The 13,951-nt window shown below is 43.1% G+C and overlaps 1 protein-coding gene across 2 annotated transcripts in view; it reads right to left on the bottom strand.

Annotated features, from left to right (window-relative positions):
- Nucleotides 1-10,137, bottom strand: part of trappc13 (trafficking protein particle complex subunit 13) — a 68,115-nt gene extending 57,978 nt beyond the window's left edge. For both annotated transcript variants that reach the window (XM_065965750.1, XM_065965751.1), the window contains exon 1: nucleotides 10,120-10,137. The gene's annotated coding sequence lies outside the window, so the exon portion shown is untranslated. The remainder of the gene's footprint in view (nucleotides 1-10,119) is intronic.
- Between the last annotated feature and the right edge of the window lie 3,814 nt (nucleotides 10,138-13,951).

Below are 13,951 nucleotides of genomic sequence, written 5' to 3'. Positions count from 1 at the left end.
TGGGTCTCAGGTCGGCCGAATCAGTCATCTCTTTTAAGTCCATTCTTAAGACACACTTTTTCTTGATTTTTCTTGATTTTAAATTGTTACTAATTTCACTTTTTAGAATTCCTTTAAAAAAAGAATTGCATGTATTTTACAGTTCTTTTAAAAGGGATTTTATATCTTACAGTGATTATGTCTTAATCGTGCCTTGTTTATTATTCAATGACCTGCCTGTTTTTATATTTGCTGTCCTCGTAAAACACTTTGTAACTTGTTTTTGAAAAGTTCTCTGTAAATAAAGATTATTATCATTATTATTATTAGTGAAAAGTACATATAATTCAAAAGAACACAGATTTCCAGTCATATTTTTCACCCAAAGCTGTTAGAGAAAGAGAGAGAGAAGCCGTGGTTCACTCAGATTCACATGTTGGGAGAAAAACAACGTTTCTCAAGTCTGTTTTGGCGTCTCATAAAGACACAAAAGTTACATCTGTGTCTCTTAAAACCACACAGAGATCAGAGGAGGTTATGAAACATTGTCAGTGCATTTGCACATTTTGGACAGCGTGCAGAAGTTTGCATGCATTTTTGGGTAAATTTAAAAACACAAAATTGTCCAATGTGGGTGTTAAGACTTATTGTTGCGGGGATATTGAAACAGGTTATAATACTGTTTGATTTTTGCTAGTATTGTATGGAAGTTTAAGATTCTGGTATCATGACAACCCTTCAACAGATGCATCCCATCTGCTCCTCTCCGACTTAAACATGTGTTCCAATTAAAACTATCGAGGAAAGCTCTATCTGTATCTTCCACTCGGAGCACATCCTGCGCTCCTCCTTCTGAGGTCACCCACTACGTGCTGGAAAACAGGAAGTGTGTGATGGAGTTATTTGCAGGCTTATCCTGAGCAAACTGAGTATTTATGGGGGCCGGGGTTGATTAGTTCAGACGGTTAACTTCTGCAAAAACAAAAATCACGGAAAAAGATGCGATTTATCACGAGCAGTTCAAAGGCGAGAGTTTGAATTCACAAAGTTAGACGCTAAATGCCGTGCAGCTCAAGATGAATTTGCATTTCCTGTGTGGGAGTATGGTGTGATGGTCCTTATTTGTGTGTGCGTAGGTGTGTGTATGTATGTGTGTGTATGTGTGTGTGTGTGTGTGTGTGTGTGTGTGTGTGTGTGTGTGTGTGTGTGTGTGTGTGTGTGTGTACAACAGATGGTGGCGAGTTGGAGAGTTTTTCGTAGAAGTGACCTGCGGAGGAAAAGGCAGAGAAAATAAGAGGAAGAGAAACCTTCCTGAGCGTCAGTGACTTATCTTTGTGACGCCTGCTGGGTATTGTTTCACTTGTTGTTAAAAGGTGGTTAGAACAACAAAAAAAAAAAAAAATGACGAGCAGCTGTAAAACTGAAGGTGAAAAAGCCTCGAAAACAAGAGAAAATAAATGACTCGTATTTGGCTTCATGTGGATCAACAGAAAAACAAAGTAATTCTGCAAACTGTTGGACTTTCATTTGTTCTAAAATTAAAATGATGATGGCTGTGTCACACTTGCAGAAAAACTCCTGATATTTGCAGGAGGAGCTGCATGTGTGAATGCAAACAGAAAGATTTTTACTCTGACTTCATCCAGAGTTTCTCCTGCCGGACCCCCGTAGTATGTTTTCTGCAGAAATTCAGAGTGAGCTGATGTGAGAACGCAGCAGAATATTATCCAGAGAATTCACCTGGAGCCAATAAGAGAGGAGAGTGACGTTTATATCCTGTGACTGCTGCACGGTGCTTACTGTATAGTGTACTCTGTTTCTTCTTCCCCTACTTCTGCATCAATTTTTAAAGTCATGTCCTGCCTTGGGAGCCCCTCCCCCCCCCCTCCTGAAATGATCTAGATATTTTCAGAAGTGCATGTGAAAACAGATAATGAGATCACTTAAAGCTGCTGTGAGGAATTATCAGTTTGAGTCGATTTTGGTGCCTTCTGTGGACAAAGCTGTGTGACTTTTTATTTTTTTTACCGAGAATCTTTCCTTCAGGAAATGTAAACAAAGTCTCATTCTCTCCTTGTCTGACACCTACCCCTGTGGCATCATTTTCCCAAATTAAAAAAGACGAAATAGAAATAAAAATCTTGTCCCTGATGCTCTTCTTTGCTTTTGTAGCTCATGAAGAGCCATCAGCTTTAATTTATGTCTGTTACATAACCAGCTAAAAGTTCCTCACAGGAGCTTTAAAATAAGCTTCATCCTTATTATTTGTTGCAGGTATGCGGCAGACATCTGAAAAAAAAAGTTTAAATAGTTGATCTGCAAAAGGAGATGAGATGATCGCACTTCTCTGGAAATCAGTTTCTTGTGAAGTGTTAGAAACAACAACAGCCAGAGGGGTCATGTCCGCCTGTTTACAGTCAAAGGTCTCAGTGTGAATGTCCTCAGAAGTGAAGTCTTTAGGCTGACACTGTGGAGTCAATGATGTTGTTTATGTCTTTGTTATTTTGTGGGAGCATTAAGTTCTTTATGCTCTTCCTTCTCACGCTAACAGACAACAAGCGGAGGGAAACACACCAACACGTGTTTGGTAATAAAAACATATAATAATCTAATAAATTGAAGGAACGTCTAATCAGTAGTTTTTTCAGTGAACTTGTTTGTGAACTAGGACTGACACAGCCACTGAAAAACGACGCGCAGCTCTTGCAGTTAACCCTCATCTATACCATGTGTTCAAGCTTTTAACAGCTCATCACGCTCACTCCCTTAACGAGTGTGGGTCACATAAAAAATGAGAAATAACCGCTGCTTTTTCACACCACATTGTTTCTGTTTGGGACGATTAAAGTCAACGAGGATCTCTTCAGCGCTGTAGGCACACACACATCCTCTCGAAGCTCTGATTTGATGATGTGATGATGTCTGGCTCACACGACTGACATTTTCCCCTGACATCACACTCAAGGTGGGAAATGTGTTTATCTTCACCTTCTGCTTCCAGAATGCAAAATATGAATGTGGGGGAATGTGGCAAGTTATCATTTACCTCTTTCTAGTGACATTGAAAATAGGAAAATCTGAGGGAAATCTATGTAAACAAAGCATCTACATCCATAATCTTTTCCTGTTCAGGGTCGTGGGGGGGCTGGAACCGATCCCAGCTGTCATTGGGCGAGAGGCGGGGTTACACCCTGGACTGTCAATCAGACAATCAGCCACTCTCACATTCACACATACGGGCGATTTAGAGTCAGCAGTTAACGTAACGAGCACGTGTTTGGACTGTGGGAGGACGCCGGAGTACCAGGAGAGAACCCACACATGCACGGGGAGAACATGCAGACTCCACACAGAGAGACTCCTGTCAGACGGGGATTAACGAGATAATTATTTTGTTCATTCAGAAAACAGAAGGTACAGTTCTGGGGGTGCCAAAATCAACAAGATTCTGTCTATTCTATTCCACTGTATTCTATCATAGCTACGACCTCCAGTGTTGAAAAATGAAGCCGATACAGAAGTGCTAAACACTGCAGTTCCTCAGGTGTCCACTAGAGGCTCCAAGAGCCCCGGAAGTCACATACACACCCATTCAAAAAAGCCGTTTTAACAGCAGAGATTAACATGTTTACAGCCTGGTTCATAAAACGATATTGGTCTGATTAGTTATTGTCCTCATGGGCACACACTGTACAGGGGGGGAATTTTTCCATAACGTGTCGGTTTTGATTTTATGAATGATAAGTGTTATCCATAGTTAGGGGTGTAGCTGACCTGATTGACAGGTGGGCGTGATGTAACTGTTTGTCAGGAGGTTTAAAACCCGCCTCAGCTCCAGCTCTCAGCCTGTCGTTAGGTTGACTGAAAGTTAGACTGAGACAGCATTTCCAGCATGGAGACCGCCATCGATGGGACTCCAGCGCCCCCTGCAGGAACAGACGGGTGACATCACTCAGGCTTTGTCCATTAATATTTACAGTCTATGATTCTATCCCTCCTAGTCAGTTAAATCGCCAATTTAGCTTCTCAAATTAAAATACTTTAAAGTTAGTACTTGTACGTGTTGCTGACGCCACAGATAAAAACAGGACCTGAGGAAACGACACCAAAAAGATTAAAAACAAAAGCTAAAGAAAAATCGGTAAGACTCCCACACTCATGAAAAACATTCTCAGGCAGACCAGAGAAAGGACATTTATTTAAATTAACAGGATGAATAACAGATAAAAAAGCAATGGCAGCGATAGAAGAAGGAGAAGAAGGTATATTGTTGAATTAGCATGATAGCGTCCTAACTAGCTTTTCTTCAAACCCGTCTGGGGCTGCTGGGAATGTTTTCAGGAAGATTCAACGAAGTATTGTAAAAAATAGAATTGTGACCTTTTGCAATGCAAGCGTGAATTATACACACTAAAAAAAAACCGCTCCTCTAATTGAGTTTCTGTCTTGAAAATAAGATTTGTTAAAGTAAAGAATGAAGCCTTTCAACCAGACGAGAAAATTGAGTTTTGGAGCCAATAGTGGATGAAGCAGACTCCTGTAACTCAATAGAGAGACAGAGCTGCATGAAATCCTTTAAATCGGGTTGATTTTTCCACAAATAAAATTAAAAAATGAAGGAGAGAAAACTTTTAAAAGGAAAAAAAAACCGACAATGACCTCGCATATAGGACACGACGGAAAAAAAATCATAATCAGCTCATGTAAGGGTTCCCAAAGTCATGTGACACAAAAGAAGAAGAAGACAAAAAAAGTGTGGGAGTTGTTGGCAGAATGATCTGGAAATATGTCGTCAAGTGTCTTATTGTTTAATCAGTGCACATGCTCAGTTTGGGAAGGTGTTTGCTTGTGAGTCAGAAAAGGTTTAAGAGTGCAGCCGGGGTTAGGGAGCGGGAGGGGTGAGAGAAAAGCTTCTTGACTGGTTTTGACTGGTTGAAGTCGGTGTGAATATTAACAGAGCGGATTACGATTGACGGAGGAATGCTCGTCTTTTGTTGGGCACTTTGTGGTGATGTCATCAGTACTTTCCCTGGCACCACCTGTGCAGCAGCAGCAGCGACACGAGGGGCCCCGGCCTGTATAAGGCAGAGCTTTAGCTGTCGTAATGTGGCCTGATTAGTCACCTGACTGTGTTTTTTTTAAAGCGATTCTTGACAAAAGACAGGCTTCAGTCAGCAGTGCCGTAAAGATTAGCTGCCGGGCGAACTGTGTAAACACACAGCAGGCGTGTGCATGTGTGTATGTGTGTGTGTGTGTGTGTGTGTGTGTTTTTACAGGAATGTGTGTGGGTGTCAGTGTGTTTATACACTGTGTGATTAAGGGGAAAAAAATGGTATGAATAAATAAAAAGGACAGATATGAGTGAGTGGAGGTGATTGAAAAAAAAAGAAACAGTGTGTTTGAATATGTGTGTGTGTGTGTGTGTGTGTGTGTGTGATGGACAGAAAGTGGTGGGAAAAGGCGGTGAGTGGGAATTAAAGGAGGGCTCGTGGCAGAGCCCACACTGCTGATGTTAGCTGTCTGATCCACTGAGACGCAGTTGGCAGCAGACTGTCTACCAGCCCGCAAATGTACTGTAATTCAAAGCATGCGACGTGACGCCGTTCCCCAAGAGCTGGGGCTGCAGTCACCCCACCCCACCCACGCACACACACACACACACACACACACACACACACACACACACACACACACACACACACACACACACACACACACACACACACACACACACACACACACATAGAGTAAAAAAAAAACACACTCTGGAAAAGTATGAATCCACTGAGCGCTCAATTCCACGTGATGCAATTATTCACAGTTCCATAGCAAATTAGGGCTGAAGCTAATCTCATAACTAAATGGCATGGCGCCTCTTGCAGGAAAAAAAAAAAAAAAAAAAAAAAAAAAACACAGATCCTCCAATTCAGCTTTTTTTTTTTTTTTTTACAGGTGTCAACCAGCTCTGCCTTTCTGCAATCAGAGTTTAAGAGAAACACGTTCAGAAAACATTTCAGAGTTTGTAATGCTCAAATTATTGCCTCAATCGTTTAGCAGAAAATTCTTCTTGATGCAGAACATGAAAACACAGAGACTTTTTTTGTGTTTCTGAGTCGGAGGATGAAGATTTAATAGAGAGAAATTAAAGAAAAAGCATGAGTTTGTGCAAGAAAGACAAGATTGTAACTTTTGTAGTTGAGTTCTCATGAGCTTCACATGACTTGCATTTAGCCCCCCCCCCTCCTCTTTTCCTTCCCCCCCTCCTCTCTGTGCAGCACATAGACTTCCTGTGTGTCCTGGCCTGAATGGTATGTGCATGGAGTGGGTGTCTGGGAGGCCTTTCATCCGGCATGGAAAGAAGAAAAAAAAAAAGAAGTCGAGAGAGAGAGAGAGAGAGAGAGAGAGAGAGAAAAAAAGAAAGTGAGAGAAGAGAGTCGTCTTTAATCCGTTTGAGTCAGAGCAGTTGTCCAGGGGCGAGCGGGGTGGGGCGTATTAGACGAGGGGTGAGAGGGTCTGTGGTTGTGCCAGGGATGTGTGTGTGTGTGTGTGTGTGTGTGTGTGTGTGTGTGTGTGTGTGTGTGTGTGTGTGTGTGTGTGTGTGTGTGTGTGTGTGTAACGTCTGGAGGGGAAGAGAGAGAGAGAGAGAGGCCTTCTGGGAAAGCCTGCAGCCTGTTTGCCTTCCTGGGGACAGATGACATCCGGCTGTGAACATTTCTGCAACGGCCCAAGTGACAAAACTAAAACAAAATCAGGAGTTAAAAATAAAAAAAAATGAACCAAAGTTTTCTTGCTCTCCTGTGGGGGAAAGTGTTCGATTAATGTCATGCAAATCTTTAAAAAAATGACTGCATGCTCTGGCAGAAATGGAATGGGAACCCTTGCAGCCCCCCTGCAGCCTTGGTGTTGAGCGCTGCGCCGTCTGTGGCGTTGTCAGACAGGGTGTAGCTGCTGCAGAGTGCCAAGACCCTGACGAGACCCTGACGAGACCCTATACCCACACACTGTGAAGTCTGCGGGACGGGCCTCATGTCATGGAAACCACCTACAGCGGTTTTTATGTGTGTCTACATGTCATGTGTGCACACAAATACAACTCTAAACATGCCAGGGGGAATGTAACCTACAGGGCAGAGACGGCAAACAGCGCCCTCTGCTGTTTAATTTGGAGCGGGGTAAAATTAAAACAGTTGGATGAGTTGCTTTTAACCCCTCCATCATCATCAGAGAAATATAAGGCAGTTATTCATGATACTGGTGGATTATTTTGAGTGAAGCTCCTGTAAGAAGTTTTTATCTCGTGATGAAACTGAGTGAAAATAATTTTTGGAGCCACCATCAGGAAGAAGACACAGTTATTTTTAATTCCCGTAATTGCTGCCCGAGTCGTTATCATAGATTAAATTCACAGATCTGAAGCGCCTTTAAACCTTTCACACACACACACACACACACACACACACACACACACACACACACACACACACACACACACACACACACACACACACACACACACACACACACACACACACACACACACACACACACACACACACACACACACACACACACACTAAACTCCTGAATCTTTCCTGCAATGTACCTGGTTGGCTGCATGTGTGAATGCAAACAATCGCCGATAAATGAAGAAAGCACAGATGAACAGCAGATCGTAAGGTTTCACTCCATATTTATTTCAACACATTACAGTGAATACACTTTGAAAATAAACTCACCCAAACAGGAGAGGAGAGAAAGGACATCCACCAGTCATAAGCAGAATGACACTAACGTTCATAATTTAGATGTCTAGATGTTTTACTCATGATTGACACATTTCAAATCAAACACTGAATGCAGAAACATTGTGGGAAGAAATAAATCCAGATTTCATAAAGCAAGTAGTGAGTATTTGAGTTAAGCTGTCGGCACGTTTGATGAATTGATCGACTCTCACTTTACTCGTCATTGTTTTTTATTTCCTCCAAAGCAATGCAGATCTTCTGATAGTCGGCTGTGAGAAAAGAAAAACACATTACATCACACGTCTGGAAACGCTGAAATAGTAACACTACTGTAGGCGGGATTTATCCAAGGACTTGCTGTGCAGCTTCATAAAGGTCACACACACACACACACACACACACACACACACACACACACACACACACACTCTGAGCGTACATAAAGGACACTGACTGACACTCTCAGCATCCTCGGGTGACAGATGGTGGTGTGAGTTTTAGTCGATCGGAGACAACATCTTTAAATGCTTCAGTATTCTTCAGTAACACCTCTGCAGTGTTTACAAGGTGGGTGCTGGAGCAACACGGCTTGCATATAACATACTGCTTTCTTTGATATGATGCATAACGATAAAAACATTCTGGTCCAACAGCTCTGATGACAACAAACCCACACAGAGAGGCACAAATTGTTAGGAAACAGTGATTCATGTTGTGGACAAAAAAAAACTGGAAACAGGAACTAGTCCAGCAAAAAAAAAAAGTTCAAGTCTTTGTGCTAATTAAAAATTAAATGACATTTTTGACTTTGGACACGACCAATCTATCTCTTGCAATACACCATTTTCAAAGGTCACATGTCATACTTCTCAACCAAATAAGTCTCAGAGCTCCCCAAAACTTGTGTGAAGTTTCTTGTTCTAAATCCACTCTGATCCCGTATTCGATCATGTCTATAAACCCCTCTATTTCAGCCCTGCTCAGAACAGGCTGTTTCTGTGTCTGTACCTTTAAATATGTAAATGAGCTGTGTCTAATAATAGTGTCTGATGGTCTCCAATAATATGGAGACCATCATCATTAAGTTAGTTGGTATTATAGCTGGGTCTTTAGCTTTTTCTTAAAGGTGCAGAGGGACTCTGCAGATTGAATGGAGTTTGGAAGTTCATGGAGTTACCAGGAACTGTGTAGTTCTGACAGGTAAGGTCTGATCTTCCTGATGTTGTTCAGGGCAAATCGACATGACCGGGCAATCGAGGCTACTTGAACCTTAAAAGTTAGCTGGTCATCAATCATGACACCCAGGTTCCGGGCATGAGTTTGGTTGTTCCAAGCTGGATATTGACATGTGGTTGCATAGAGGGACTGGCTGGGATGACAAGGAGCTCAGTCTTTGAAAGATTGAGTTGAAGGTGCCATTCATTCATCCATTTAGAGATATCAGCAAGGCATGATGAGATTCTTGCAGAGACTGTAACATCGTCTGGTGGGAATGACAGGAAGAGCTGGGTATCATCAGCATTGTGTATATGAAGAAGAGAAGGGGACCAAGCACTGACCCTTGAAGTACCCCTGTGGATAAGCTGTGTGCTTTGGACACTTCTCCCTTCCACGACACTCTAAAGGATCGCCCAGAGAGGTAGGACACGAACCAGTAGAGGGCAGATCCTGAGATGCCAAGTTCAGAGAACGTGGATAGGAGGATTTGCTGGTTGACTGTGTCAAAGGCAGCAGACAGGTCTAGCAGTGATAGAACTGAGGACTGACCCGCAGCTCTGGCAGCTCGTAGTGATTCTGTTACTGACAGTAGTGCAGTTTCAGTAGAGTGGCCCCGCTTAAAGCCTGACGGATTTGGGTCAAACAGATCGTTTCTGGACAGGAACTCAGAGACTTGCTTAAAGACTGTGCGCTCAAGTATTTTTGACAGAAATGGCAGAAGAGAAACCGGTCTGTAGTTTTCAGCCTGGGCTGGGTTTAGTGTGGGTTTTTTGAGCAGAGGGGTGACCCGAGCTTGCTTGAATGCAGTGGGGAACACACCCGTTGACAGAGAGGAGTTGATGATATGCTTAAGTGCAGCATTAAGCGGAGAGGAAATGGTCTGCAGGAAGCTTGATGGTATTGAGTCCAGAGGACAGGTGGTGGGCCGAGAGTCTAGCACAAGCTTAGAGACTTCATCATCAGTCAGAGAGGAGAATGAGTCGAGTGAGGCACTTTTGGTTGGTGCCTTTGGGCTGAGTTGGTCAGATCGGAGGGTGGAGGAGGAGGTGGTTGAAGCAGTGAGTTCAAAGCAGAAAACATTTTTCTTGTGTCTGTGGCATTGCATATCTCGTTCTGATAATATGTTGTCTTGGCCGTTTTCAGGCTGGAGGAGAATGAGACAAGTCATTGAGGTCATTGAGGTCAGCGGACTGTTTGGATTTTTGCCATTTTTCTGTCTGCTGCCCTCAGCCCTGCTCTTTGCTCTCTTATGACTTCCGTGAGCCATGGGCTAGGGTGGGTTTTGTGAGTGGGTTTGGACACCAGAGGGCAGAGTTTGTTCAGAGATGAGGCTAGTGTGGAGCAGGGTGTGTCTGTAGCCTCGTCTGTAGAGAGTGCAGTAAAGACCTTTTGGGCAGGCATGGCAGCCATTACCTAGTTAGACAGCTGAGCTGGCTTGAGCGATCGCATGTTTTGGTGGTATGACACCATTTGTGGGTGTGCCTGAGGGAGTTCTGGCAAGGAGATTGTGAATTGAATAAAGAAGTGGTCTGATAGATGCAGAGGGGTGACAGTCAGGTTTGCTGTCGAGCAGTTCCGAGTCAGGATTAAATCAAGAGTGTTGTCAGCTTTGTGGGTAGGAGGAGTTGGGACCGGCGTGAAGTCAAATGAGGATAGGAGAGCAAGGAAGTCTGTCGCCTGGGCTTTATCAGTGTGTATATTCATGTCTCCCATTACAATCAGTGGTGTTCCATCATCAGGGATTTCTGAGAGTAAAATGTCCAGTTCCACAACAAACTCATTCAGATTACACCCTGGTGGGCGGTAAATGATAGCAATGTACATTTTAATAGGAGCAGTAACCAAGATTGTGTGATATTCAAATGAGGAGTTGTTGCTCAGTGGGAAGAGTTTATTGAATTTCCAGGTATTAGAAATGAGGACACCTGTACCACCTCCACGTCCAACAGAGCGGGGTGTGTGAGAACACTGTGTCAACAGAAAGAGCAGCTGGTGTGAATGTATTTTCTGGGTGGATCCAGGTTTCAGTAAGGACAAGTGCCTGAATGTCTGACATTTTTGCAAGTGCTTGGATGAATTCACTTTTATTCACATGCTTATTTATGTTTAAGTGTTCACTTTTCTGAGTTTATCTTTGATTGGTTATTTGATGATATTAAAAGAGTTATAAGGCCATGATTGACAGCTCTGTTGACAAATGAGGTGTGTACAAGAGTCTATGAACTTTCCATAACTGTGAGTGTCTGCTTCAAACGGACACAAGAATCCGTCCTGCTGTGGACTGATCACATCTGAGGGATCGTTTGCTGATCCATACTGTGTAGCCTCTGGCTCCAAATGAACAATATGTCAGTGCCCGTCGGGGGTTGGTTTGACTGTTGCTCAAAGAAAGGAGCAGACGATGCGTCATCCATGGTACACAGAACATGATCAGGATTTCAAAAGGACATGTTGGAATCAGACAAGGTGTAAGTCCCCCTGCCAGAAAAGTCTACATTCCCAAAAAACAAAATCCAAACGTCCAAACTAATCTCCACTCCCACAGTGGATATTAAATCTTTACAGGCTGGCATGAAGCCGAAGTTTGTCCTGTCACATTTTGTTTCAGATCCGCATTGTGAGATGTGACTGAAAATCATTAAAAGTGAGGAAATAATGATCGTGCCCTGACGTCCGAGAAGATTTATAAAGTAAAGCCTTCATCAAGCATTTTCCACTGTCATGTGTAAATAAAAATGTCGGCTTTTTTTATCCCTTGTCTGCAGGACTTTTCCACCGCATCTCGGAAAACAGTTCTTTAAACGCGTCGTGCTTGCTCAGCAGACCATCAGCTTTTTGTCACTTTACTTTAGCATCCTGATCCTCGTTAAGACACTTACAGGATGGTTGTTGAAACAATTTTTCCAAGCTCTGTCCAGTGGAGTGATTTTTTTAAAAGTTGTTGGTGCGGTTTTGATATTCTTCTGGAGTGTATAGTTGGAGGAAAAGAGCCTGAGCACCTGTCAAAATGCCCTCAGAAAGAAAAAGCAACAAAACGTTGGCTTTATTCCTCATTAATTCAGGCTGAATGCCAACAAATACCCCAGCTGTCATCTGTTTATATATTCCGCTGGCTCTGCTCTTTTGTAACTTCAGTACCTGCCTGAAGAGCTCTCTTTTTACGCAGCTTATATCGAGTGTTGTTTCCCATTTCCTATGATCCAATGTGATCTGATTCATCTGTAAATACAATCAAAAAAGTTTGGGATAAAAGTTTTTTACCAGAAATTATTTACTGGAAAAAAGCCTTGTGTGGAGGATTCAGGCCATTTTCTCTGCTTCAGCAGAAAGGTCAACTCCTGATTGTGAAGGAGTCAGCTCTTGAAAGTGATGATACATCAGTGGGATATGTTGTGGGTAATCGCTCAGGAAACCGTCTTTCAAACTCAGATGATTCTTTCACTTTTTTTTTTTTGAGCGCAGCTACAGTGATAATCTTTTTCCAAGAAATGCGATGTTTTGGTGCCATTAAGCCAACAGAACAGCTCTGCTGGAGGTACCAGACCTGGAATAGTGTCCTTGAAGGATTTCCTGTCCAGGTGCCTTTGTGGCAGACTTTTATCAGCTGGTGTCAGCGGGGACACAAGTTACTGGGAACTGTGTGACTGGAAAGAAGTTGTTGATCTCAAATGGAAGAAGAATTGGAATAAATTGATTTCTGCAAGAAGTCAATACAGTCTTCTGTGTAAGAGATCTACTGAATGAAATGATAAAGTGACCTTACTATATGATGGATGTTGAAGTGCTGGCTTCTCTGACAACAATGCAGCAGCCAGTATGTCCTCCTTCTAACTTTAGATTCTGCTCCTGAATGCTCTGGATTTGTTTGGACCAGAGAAGGTAGGCGCTTTTAAAAGGCACCTTCCTACACGACCGTTTTGGATGCCCCTCGGTTTGCCAGATATGAGAGCAGTTATCAGGTCACTGCTAGCTATCTTAAAAAGCCAAGCTGTTGAATTGGTAGCTGAAGAGGTCAAGCCCCACTGACAACTCCACTAAACATTATTTAGCAGCTAATCCCATTGTAGGTAGCCAAAAAGTATCCCTAAGAGGTATCATGAGTTCACCTAAAGTGCTCGCACTCAGGCTGGATGGTACTAAAGTTAATCTTGGATTAGCTGTCTGACAGAAGGAATAATTCTTCAGCATATATTTGCCTCAAAATGAGCTTAAAGGGTATTTAAAATGAGCGCTTGAAAGTGTTTTAATGAACTGAGCACGGTTACCTCCAGAACTGCATGTACTCAACGGTTCATTCATGTATAATTTGAACAGAGGGAGTCGCAGGGCAGTCGCTCTGGAGAGCTCTTGGACTGCTTGGGATTGAAGGCCTGGCTATAGGAAGTGGCTGATAGTCAACATCACCAAGCAGGCAGAGGTAGCATCCCTGGTCGGTGGATCGGTAGCGTGCCTATGTTCCCATAGCCCTATGTTCCCACATTTCTCTTTTCATAAATTTGTATCAGTTAGGGTTAGGGTAACTTATGCTAACCCTTACCCTAACCCTAACCCTACCCTGTGGGAACATTGGGCTGACCCCGGTGGGATCTGGATAAATGGGAATGAGGGGTGGCAGAGCAACCAGGGGACGGACAAACATAGAGTTAAGGGTTGGACAGCGGGGGTAGCATCAGGACGCTGGTTCTACTGTCGAGCCCCCCCGAGATTTTGTGGGATGCTTATGTTGACCAAACATTGTGGAACACATTTGAAAACCTCCAGAAGCCACTCAACTCAGGTCCAGTTTGGAGGGAGGTGCCTTCAGGGAGGTTTCCACCGGCTCACATGGCGCAGGGGTGAGAAACTGTAAAGGTGAACCTGTTGAGATAACCCTTATCGTATTTTGCATATATACAGAATATATAGGTGTGTTTTACATATTTAAGTAAGGTTTGTGTCTGTGTGAGAAGTCTAACTCCAGATGTGAAAACCAAAGAGCGGCGTCCATGTGATTCCCTTTTTTCTATATG

This window comes from Labrus bergylta, chromosome 17, assembly GCF_963930695.1.
Source record: "Labrus bergylta chromosome 17, fLabBer1.1, whole genome shotgun sequence".
NCBI lineage: Eukaryota > Metazoa > Chordata > Actinopteri > Labriformes > Labridae > Labrus > Labrus bergylta.
The sequence above is the reverse complement of the archived record's forward strand: the minus strand, read 5'-3'. Positions and strand labels throughout refer to the sequence as shown.